Genomic DNA, 10,630 nt, shown 5'->3' with positions numbered 1-10,630 from the left:
TCAGAGGTTAAGAGCACTGGCTGTTCTTTTAGAGGTCCCGAGTTCAATTCCCAGCAACCACATGGTGGCTCATAACCATCTTATAATGAGATCTGGTGCCCTCTTCTGGCCTATAAGCATACGTGCAGGCAGAATGCTGTATTCATAATAAATCTAATTTTAAAAAAGTTTTAATTACATTTTAAGTAATTAAAAGTAATAAAAGGGGTGGCCATGTGGTGCAGTGCTGTCTAGCATGTGTGAGGCCTTGACTTTGATCTCCAGCACCACATAGTGTTACTACTGCAAATGTTTCCCACCTGTTAAGTCATCTTGTATCAACTTAAGCTGAGACTGACCGTACTAAAGATAACAAGAGAATAGAAGAGAAATTGTCTTTCTTCCCAATACTGATGCCTGCATTAAGATGCTAAAACTGTTGAGAAAGGGGCTGGAGAGATGGCTCAGCGGTTAAGAGCACCGACTGCTCTTCCGAAGGTCCTGAGTTCAAATCTCAGCAACCACATGGTGGCTCACAACCATCTGTAAGGAGATCTCTGACTCCCTCTTCTGGAGTGTCTGAAGACAGCTACAGTGTACTTACATATAAATAAATAAATCAAAAAGAAAAAAAGTAAGAAAGTTTAAAAAAGAAACTGTTGAGAAATTTCTATAGAAATAAAAGTGAACAAAGGGAAAACCTGTTTTTGTTTTTTGTTTTTTGTTTTTTGTTTTTGAGACAAGTCTTACTACAAAGCTCTAGCTAGCCTCAAACTCACAGAAATCCACTTGCTTCTGTCTCTTGAGTGCTAGGATTAAAGGCATACACTTCCATGATGAACAGGATTGATCAATTTGTGTGTGTGTGTGCACACACATTTGTACACGCACGCACCTGCCATGTTTGTGTGATGCCAACAGAGGCCAGAAAATGGCAACTGATCACCCAGAGATGGAATCAACAGGTTGTTAACAAACCACAGATGCTGAAATCTGAAAGAGCAACAAAGACTGAACTGTTGAGCCATCTCTCCAGCTTGAAAAATTGTTCTTGTAACTGGGGTCATTTCAGTGTCTCTGGGGGTACATACTATATTTTTATACTTATTCTTATATTCTTTTCCAGCGTAGAAACAATTGTATATATTATATTTAAAAGCTATTCAAGGAATAAGCATCTCATAAACTATTTGGTTACTTGTGTTAGTAAGATGTTTATCACTGTGACACATACCTAAGAAAAACAAGGGAAAGTGATTTTATTTTGTTTCATGGTCTCAGAAAGTTTGATCCAGGGGCAGATGGCTCTATTGCTTTGAGTCTGGTAGGAAGGCATATTGAAGAAGGTCATGAGAGAGGATAGCTATTTACCACATGGCATCCAGGAAGCAAAAAAGACTCGTAGGGAGTGGCCAGGTGCTAGAGGCACTCTTCAAATGCACACCCCTAGGAATCTCCTTTCTCTAACTAGACCCCCATGTTCCATAGGTATAACATTCAAATTTTGAACCAGTCAATAGATCAAAGCCCTCATGATCAACACCCTCGCAGACACATCCAGAAGTATGCTGTCCTAATCCTGGAGATGCTCCTTAATAAACTCAGCTTAAGCATCATGATAATTCCAGTAAAACCAAGAACATGAAAACTACTCTGCAGAACTAATGGTTTTTGTAGTGCTAAGAATCAAATATAGTGCTTTGTGCATAATGGGCAAGGACTCTACCACTGAGCTTTGTTAGAAGATTATATATATATATGTATATATATATATATATATATACACATATATACATACATACAAACATACACACACATATGTACACACATCTTTTAAATTATTATTCTTTTTAAAGTTAGCTTTTGGGCTGGAGAGATTGCTCAGTGGTTAAGAGCACGGACTGCTTTTCCAAAGGTCCTGAGTTCAATTCCCAGCAACCACATGGTGGCTCACAACCATCTATAATGGGATCTGACGCCCTTTTCTGGTGTGTGTCTGAAGACAGTGACAGTGTACTCATATAATTGAAAATAAATAAGTTTAAAGAAAAAAGTTTGCTTGTTTGTTTACTTTTTGGGACAGGGTTTCATTTTGTAGTTCGGGGGACCTGGAATTCACCAAACCCATTCTCAAGTTTGTAGTGGTCCTCCTGCTTCAGCCTCCTGAGTTCTGGGATTTTTGAGCTGAGTTTTAAAGCTTATGTATTTTTATTTTTGTTTCTCTTAGCTTGGACTCATGTAGCTCAGTTTGTCCCCAGGCTATTATGTGGCTGAGTCTGTCCTTAAATTCTTGATCCTTGAGTGTCCAAAACCCGCGTGCTGGGAATACAGATGTTCTGGGATTACAGATGTACATTACTATGTCTGCTCTTTCCCTCCAAGATACAAAGATCTCAGTGTATAGACAAAGTTGTCCTGGACCTTATTATGTAAGTCAGGTAGTCTTAAAGCTCACAATCTTCTAATCTTCTTGCCTTTGCCTCCTGAGTTCTGAGATTACAGAGAAGGGCCACTGTATCTGACTGATGTTAAAAAAAAAAAAAAAAAAGCCGGACGTGGTGGCACACGCCTTTAATCCCAGCACTCGGGAGGCAATGCAGAGGCAGGCGGATTTCTGAGTTCGAGGCCAGCCTGGTCTACAAAGTGAGTTCCAGGACAGCCAGGGCTACACGGAGAAACCCTGTCTCGAAAAACAAAAAAACAAAAAAACAAAACAAAACAAAAAAAGTGTGTGTGTGACAGAGAAAGGGGGGGGGGGTTAAGGGAAGCCAATGTTTCTTTAATTAAATAACTTAATAATTATTTTATGTATGTGAGTGTTTTCCTTGCATGTATGTCTGTGCACTAGGAGCTTGCTGGTACCCTCACAGATCAGAAGGTTACATTGTATCCCTTGGAACTGGGGTTATAGATGGTGTGAATTACCATATGGATGCTAGGAATGAACCCAGAACCTCTGCATTCTCTCTTAATCTCTGAGCTATCTCTACAGCCCTCAATGTTTCTTTCTCTTTCTTTCTTCTTTCTTTGTTTCTTTGTTTCTTTCTTTGTTTCTTTTTTTCTTTTTTTCTTTCTTTCTTTGTTTTTCGAGACAGAGTTTCTCTGTGTACCCCTGGCTGTCCTGGAACTCACTTTGTACACCAGGCTGGCCTCTAACTCAGAAATCCGCCTGCCTCTGCCTCCCGAGTGCTGGGATTAAAGGTGTGCGCCACCACACCCGGCTCTCAATGTTTCTTTTTTTTTTTTTTCAATGTTTCTTTAATTTAGCATTTCATCACCAATTTTCTGCTTTCTCTTTGTAGTTCTCAATTGTATGTAAAAAGCACTGTTTTCAAATACACACTGCAGAAATGGCTTAGTGGTTACAGTGCTTGCCTGGCATGAGCAAGGCCATGTGTTCTACTCTTAGCAACCCACCCTCCCCCACCCCCAAAAAGAAAAAGATTTCAAATATATCCTGAAGACACTCAATGATAAGTTAATTCTAATATTTCCCCTATTCTCTCAAAATTGAGCATGAAAATATAGCAATGAAGTACAGTGGATTGAGGGTTATGCATCTAGCTGTAAATATTTGTTTTGCCAACAATATGCACCCGCATCTTCCATTCAATACTAGTCAAAATTAGTACTTCTGAATACATCCTAATTTGGGATCCTAGTATTCTAGACATACTTTGTGTATGCTTTTTTTGTTTTGTTTTGTTTTGTTTTTTTGAGACAGGGTTTCTCTGTATAGTCCTGGCTGTCCTGGAATTCAGTCTATAGACCAGGCTGGCCTTGAACTCAGAAATTCGCCTGCCTCTGCCTCCCAAGTGCTGGGATTAAAGGCATGTACCACCATGCCCGGCCTGTGTATGCTCATTTTTTGAAATTAATCATTTCCTAAGATTTACAAAAGACCTATGACCCCAATAAAAGAGTTCTATTTTTTAAAATTTCGTTCTTTTTAATAACTACTTAATCCTTTCTTCCCACACTAACTATCGCTTGTAGCACTGCCATTGGACACATCATCTGTGGGTTGGCAACATTAGCATTAACTGGAATGTGGATAAATTTTAGCCCAACCATGTAGCTGTGAGTTTGTGCTACACCACTTTGTGCTCCCAGAGGGTCACGCACTTCCACCCACTCTCCAGGAACTCTTTGGATTTTTTCTTTTCTTTTCTTTCTTTCTTTCTTTCTTTCTTTCTTTCTTTCTTTCTTTTTTTTTTTGAAATGCCTTTGGTTAACTCAATGAGTGGGCACTCCTAAACCTTCCCAACCGAGACTATATGCATGTAACCCTAACACTTGAGAAGTGGGGGCGTCGGAATTTGAAGGTCATCCTCAGTGATGTCAGCCTGGGGTCCTGAGACCCTGATATAACAGCAGAACTCTAACCACCCCCCCCCCAAAAAAAAAAAAAAAAAAAAAAAAACAAACAAAAACCAAAACCAAAACCAACAAAGCTCATCCAAAAACCTATGGTGGCAGGGTTCATCAATGGGATTCTTTTAATGACCCTCTTCTGCCGTGACAGACTCCTAAACCAAGTAGCTGACAGAATAGTGAAGATGCAATGAATGGTTTTGGCTCAGGCTTCGATCAGCGCAGGAGACTATCGATTTTCTCCCGACCTACGGTTTCCATAGTTACAGGGGCCCCTAAGCCGGCGCCTTGCTCCGGGTACCACGCAAGCGCACACAACCCTATTGGCTGCCGCGCGCCTTCGGGTTCGAACTCGAGTTCCTCCCTCCCCTTCCCTCCGCCGTCCTATGGCCTCCCTCCTCGGCCTCTCCCGTGCGCTCTGGGAACCTGTGACGTAATTTTAGCGCGCCCTCGTCGTTTGGAGTGGCGACGCGGAACATGGCGCGTTCCTAGAAGCCGTTTTCGGCATCAGTAGGCGGCAGCGTGTGGACTAGGAGCGTGGGGGGGCGAGGAAGCAAGCAACGCCGCTTCGTGTGGACAAGTGGAAAGGGGCGGGCCGGGCGGTTCCGGACCGAAGCACGCGGTGAGGCCGGGCCGCGAGCCGCGCGGATGGAAGGAAGGGAGGAGTGGGCTGGGCAGCGAGAGACCCCGCGCCGAGGGCGGAACGCGGGGTCCCGCGGAGCTGTGCGGCGTGGCCGTGGGCCCTCGCGGCTCTGGTGTAGCCCGGGCGAGCACGGGCTCCCGGGCTGTGGGAAGCCTGTGGGGTGCTGGGTCCACGGTGCGGCGTGGCAGGATCTGAGTGACAGGCTGAGCAAAGGCGAGGGTACCTATTGTGTCCCCTGTCGCCGGCCAGGGGGCTGTATTTGTCCTTGGAGGCTTTGGGCTGCACAGCACGAGGGAAACGTGTTCCCCTTCCTAAGACCGGTGTGTGGAGTTAGCTGCACACGCGACCTTGCCGTGGAAGCAGCGCTTTGGAAAGCTTTAAGCATTCGATCGTTCCTTCACCTTTAAGGAAAAAGTGAAGGGACTTCAACATCAATTCTTCTCCGAGAGGAGATTTCATGCTGAGGTATGGCCGCCAGTGCACAGGCTCAGCGACTCCTGCAGCTTTACATTTGGGAATATTTGTGATTCAGCAAGATTATTTCGAGGCCCATAGCATTTGCTCTTTTCCCCTTAATTCTCTGATTGCGTGGTCAACGTGAGAATCTTACAGCAGAGTGATTTTTGCGTACATAGCAAAGACTGGTAATCTGGCTTCTGGTGCCAAGGTTGTAGCTGGCACACCTCTTCGCCACACGTTACAGGAGCTCTGTTACATGCGATAATGCCTTTAAGATATGCTTGTTGTTTAGAAGGAAGCAAGGAAGAGCAGTTGGCAACCATATATTTTAACCCCTCGTGGACTGAGATTTTTCTCTTCCATTTCCACATTATTTCAAAATTTTGTTCTTTGGTTAAGGGCAGAATGACTTCATTATATGAGCTTGATAGCTTTCTTTACATCATTCCCTACATGGCTTGATAGCTTTCCCCACATCTTTGTTCCACACAGAGGAAAATTTTGGTAGAATTAGAAAATTTTTTTTCCTGCTGGTTGTGGTAGGATTGCAGACTTTTTTCTTCTTCTTCGGATGTTCTGATGGTGTCTAGCATAAACAGTTTAATTTATTTTGTGGACGTGTGTAATAGCTATAAGGGCAGGAGGGTATTTTTTGCCTTGATTACACTTCTTAAAGCCAAAAGAGAATTCTCAAAGGAATTTGGTTGTAGTAATATGGATGGAGGTTCTAAAGCAGTGTGCAGCAGTTATTTGGTAATTAAACAAGTCTTTAGATTTTGTGATATTACATTTACATTCAGCACCAAGCTAGAAGGCAGAATAGTGCTTGTAGTATTTGGATTTAAGATATACTCAAGATGTTTCTCCAGAATACAGATATCCATTTTTAGGCAAAGGGAATGTTTTAATTAGTTTTGTTTTTGATTTTTGGTTTTTTTTTTTTTTTTTTTGATTTATCTTTTAAAAGCTAAAACCCCCAGAGGGTTTCTCTGTATTGCCCTGGCTGTCCTGGAACTCACTCTATAGACTAGGCTGGCCTTGAACTCAGAAATCCGCCTGCCTCTGCCTCCCAAGTGCTGGGATCAAAGGCGTGAGCCACCACGCCCGGCTTAAAAGATCTTCATGTGTTGTGCTCTTGTCTGTGTGTGCTGGTGCTGAAACAGGCAGAAGAGGGGCTTGGATCTTCTGGTAATGGAATTACAGGTTGGTGCCCCACCTGACATGCCTGCTGGGAATCAAACTTGGGTCCTTAGGATGTGCAGCCTGTGCCAGGCCATCTCTCCAGTCCTGATTAGATTGTGTTTGTGGGTGCGTTGCATGGGCATATGTGTATATTTAATCTTTGTTCTGATTTATTATCATCATTACCATTTTTGAGATAGACTTTGACTGTGTAGCTTTAGTTTGTATGGACCAGGCTGGCCTTAACTCAGAGAGATGTGCATACCTCTTTAAAGATTTATTTATTTATTATATGTAAGCACACTGTAGCTGTCTTCAGACACTCCAGATCTCATTACGGATGGTTGTGAGCCACCATGTGGTTGCTGGGATTTGAACTCTGGACCTTCGGAAGAGCAGTCGGGTGCTCTTACCCTCTGAGCCATCTCACCAGCTCCTGTGCATACCTCTTTTTCCTTAGTGCTGGGTGTGTGTTGCCACATTGGGCTTAATTTAGAATTACTGTTGGTAAGTTAAATTTTTTTAAAAGAGTTATTTATTTTTATTTATATGAGTACACTGTAGCTGTCTTCAGACACACCAGAAGACTGCATCGGATCCCATTAAAGATGGTTGTGAGCCACCATGTGGTTGCTGGGAATTGAACTGAGGACCCCTGGAAGAGCTGTCAGTGCTCTTAACTGCTGAGTCACCTCTCCAGCCCCAGTTTAAAAATTTTTATCTTTATTTTATTTATGCAGTGTTGGGATTGAACCCAGAGCCTTGCACATGTTTTATCATTAAGATATTTACAATTTGTGCATCTTGAGTTTTGCCTTTTGTTTTGGTTTCGTGGTGTTGGAGGGAGAACCCTGGGGTTTGCACTTTGCAGCTGCATTAGAGCCCCCCAGCCCCCTCCTTTCTTTGTGTGCATGTGATGGGTCTAGTCAGCTAGTTTGGGGCGCTTTACACAGTGGCTGATCACATCTCTTGCAGGTGTGCTTCTGGAGTGCCTCTTGTTTCATTTTCTAAAGATGAGCCTGACTACCAAGTAAGCCTACATTACAAGCTTCGTAGAGCCTAGGCTCATTAATGTTCTACATCCCTTTTTCTCAAAATGTGGCTTATCACCGGGGAATTTGGTAAAAATATACACTTCAAGCACAACTGAAAAGTTACTGAAGCGGCATCTACATATCTAGGTATTTTAAAAGCATGCTTTATTTGCATATATTATATACATGGTAATAGATTTCATTATGGCATTGTCATGTATATAGTAATATGTTGTAATCGTATTCATCCCATTGCCGTCTTGTGCCCCTTCCACTAATCCCCTTCCTGTTTCAACTAGCCTCTTTCTATTTCATGTGTCCCTGTCTCTGTCTCTGTCCCTGTCTCTGTCTCTGTCCTATGAGATTCATTACGGTTGTTTACAGGAACATTGGTGAAGATTTGTTTACAGTTACATGGGTCCCTCACCAATGACTACCATTCCTTGGCCTCACTTATCAGTCATTAATTGTTATAAATCCTCAGGGAGGGAGCTCATGAGCCCCTTTCCTTTCCTTTCCATGGCTGGGTGTTGATAGCCTCATTCTTGTGGTCTCTCTGTGTGTGTGTGTGTGTGTGTGTGTGTGTGTGTGTGTGTGTAGATCATTTGCTTGCATGAGGAAGCTAGAGTTCAATGCATAGTGTTTCCTTGAATGGGGTGTCTGACTTCCGTTTAAGCTAGGCTGGCTGAATGGCCAACCAAGCTCTCTTATGGTCTACCTGGTTTTACCTCCTACCCCATGTTGTGGTCCTAGAAATATGCTCCCATGCTCAGCTTTTTATATAGGTGGGGATTTAAATGCATGTCCTCATGCTTGTAGAACAGATTTTTTTTTTTTTTTTTGTTTTGTTTTTCGAGACAGGGTTTCTCTGTGTAGCCTTGGCTGTCCTGGAACTAACTCTGTAGACCAGGCTGGCCTCGAACTCAGAAATCCACCTGCCTCTGCCTCCCGAGTGCTGGGATTAAAGGCGTGCGCCACCACGCCCGGCAGAACAGATTTACCTACGAAGTCATCACTGTCTCTTAGATTTAGCAGTTTTGTGCAGGTAGGCACAGGTGCTGTAATTAAAGAGTGCAATAGTTGACATTCGACCCACCCTCAGCCCAGCTTCTTCTGACTCATACATTCTTTTTGCCTCTTCCATGATGTTCTCTGAGCCTTGGAATCAGTGTCATAGATGTCACACTTATGGCTGGGCATTCAACAATAATTTAGTTTCAGTACTTTGATCAATTAGAAGTCTCTGTTGTCACTACTGACCACTGCAAAAAGCTTCTCTGATCAAAGCAGACAGAGGGCCAATCTGTAAACAGTAATGTTGAAGGCAGTTTTGGAAAACAACTGCAGTAGCTTCCCTTCTGAGGCTTGTAACCTCTTCAGCCATGGCATTTGGCTGGCTTTACAGTACCAGATGTGAATTCCCTGCTGTGGAGTGAGCGTCAGTTCAATCAGATAGAGTTGGTTTCTCTGTAACAGACTTACCACTGTTGAACTAGTGGGCTCCTCTTGCCTCTGCTGTTAGACTAGCACAGGACTAAGTTGAATAAGACTGTGAATGGCACTTCTTCCCCAGCACTCAGAGGAACAATTTGTAGCCCCACGACGGGCTAGCCAGCAGGGAGGGAGCTTCCAGTCCAGTTCTAGCTTGATTTCTCTCTATCTTGTAAGTGAGGGTTATGGCATGTTTGTTTGTTTTTGTTTAGCAATATGGTCTTAGTTTGCCTGTACTGTTTTGGGAGACTAGGGATGCACTGTATTCCTAGTGATGGTGTTTTTGTTTAATAGCTTATGCAGAATCTACAGTTTAATAAGATATCCAGGTTATAGGAATGCTCAGTAAAGTTTGTGATGTGCTACTTTGGTTTATGAAATTTGGAAAATGAGTGTGTCTGTGTGCATGCACCCATCATTTATTTCAGTTTGACATGTTTGTGTTTTGCTTATTATTAATTCTGATTCATCTTGTCAAAGAAACTGGCTCAGATATGATTACTTTATAAGATCATACATATCTATTCATAACTTGCCTCTGATTCAGCCTGTTGATTTTTTGGCACTGTTAGCTGGTCAGTGTCAGGGTTTATTGTATTGAAGCTGGGAATGACAGCTAGGAATTCAACAGTGACTTTTTTTTTTTTTTAAAGGTTTATTATGTATACAGTGTTCTGCTTACATTTATGCCTGCAGGCCAGAAGAGGGCACCAGATCTTATTATAGATGGTTATGAGCTATTATGTAGTTGCTGGGAATTGAACTCAGGACCATCTCTTCAGCCCGACTTTTTTTGTTGTTGTTTTGTTTTTTGTTTTTCGAGACAGGGTTTCTCTGTGTAGCCCTGGCTCTCCTGGAACTCACTCCGTAGACCAGGCTGGCCTTCAACTCAGAAATCTGCCTGACTCTGCCTCCCAAGTGCCGGGATTAAAGGTGTGTGCTACCACTGCCCGGTGACTCTTTTTTTTTAAGAAGAAAATTATTTATTTATTTTTATTTGTATGGATGTCTTACCTACATATATGTTTGTGTACCATATGTATACCTGATACCAAGGCCCAAAGAGAGTGCTGGATCTCATGGAAGTGGAGTTACGGATAGTTATGAGCTACCATGTGGGTGCTGGGAATCAGATACAGGTCCTCTGCAAGAGCAGCCAGTGGTTTAACCACTGAGCCATCTTTGCAACCCAACAATGAACATTTCTTTCTTTTATTTTTTTTTTATTGAATCTTCCCATGCAGTATTTTTTAATAAAGTTTTCTCCTCCTACAGTTCTTTCTGTATTCTCTCCACCTCCCTACCCACCCAATCTCATGTGTTCTCTCTCTCTTAAAAACAAAAAAAAACAACCAAAAAATACCAAAAACCTAAATCCAAAACACCCCCAAACAAAAAAATAACTGCAAAATCAAAACATAGGCAAAACCCAGTAAGTCAAAAAAAAAAAAAAAAAAAAAAAAAAAAA

General features: G+C 42.5%; 1 protein-coding gene across 3 annotated transcripts in view; it reads left to right on the top strand.

Moving 5' to 3' along the window:
* Positions 1 to 4,775: 4,775 nt before the first annotated feature.
* Positions 4,776 to 10,630, top strand: part of Ipo11 (importin 11) — a 132,774-nt gene continuing 126,919 nt past the window's right edge. For 2 of the 3 annotated variants that reach the window (XM_021180389.2, XM_029468283.1), the window contains exon 1: positions 4,776 to 4,975. The gene's annotated coding sequence lies outside the window, so the exon portion shown is untranslated. Of the gene's footprint in view, positions 4,976 to 5,419; positions 5,462 to 10,630 lie in introns of those variants that run through there. The other variant, XM_029468284.1, reaches the window with a different exon arrangement.

This window comes from Mus caroli, chromosome 13, assembly GCF_900094665.2.
Source record: "Mus caroli chromosome 13, CAROLI_EIJ_v1.1, whole genome shotgun sequence".
Lineage (NCBI taxonomy): Eukaryota > Metazoa > Chordata > Mammalia > Rodentia > Muridae > Mus > Mus caroli.
Note: the sequence above shows the minus strand (reverse complement) of the source record. Positions and strands in the feature narration are given on the sequence as shown.